The following is a 309-nucleotide window of genomic DNA, read 5'->3' as shown; positions in this document are numbered from 1 at the left end:
AGGTACGTTGTACGTCATTAGGTACGTTGCACGTCATTAGGTACGTTGTATGTCATTAGGTATGTTGCATATCATTAGATACGTTGTACGTCATTAGGTACGTTGTACGTCATTAGGTACGTTGTACAACATTAGGTACATTGTACGTCATTAGGTACGTTGTATGTCCTTAGGTACGTTGTACGTCATTAGGTACGTTGTACGTCATTAGGTACGTTGTACAACATTAGGTACGTTGTATGTCATTAGGTACGTTGTACGTCAATAGGTACGTTGTATAACATTAGGTACGTTGTATGTCATTAAGTA

The sequence above is a fragment of the Nematolebias whitei genome, chromosome 22 (assembly GCF_014905685.2).
Source record: "Nematolebias whitei isolate Nwh7 chromosome 22, NemWhi1, whole genome shotgun sequence".
Classification (NCBI taxonomy): Eukaryota; Metazoa; Chordata; class Actinopteri; order Cyprinodontiformes; family Rivulidae; genus Nematolebias; species Nematolebias whitei.
Note: the sequence above shows the minus strand (reverse complement) of the source record.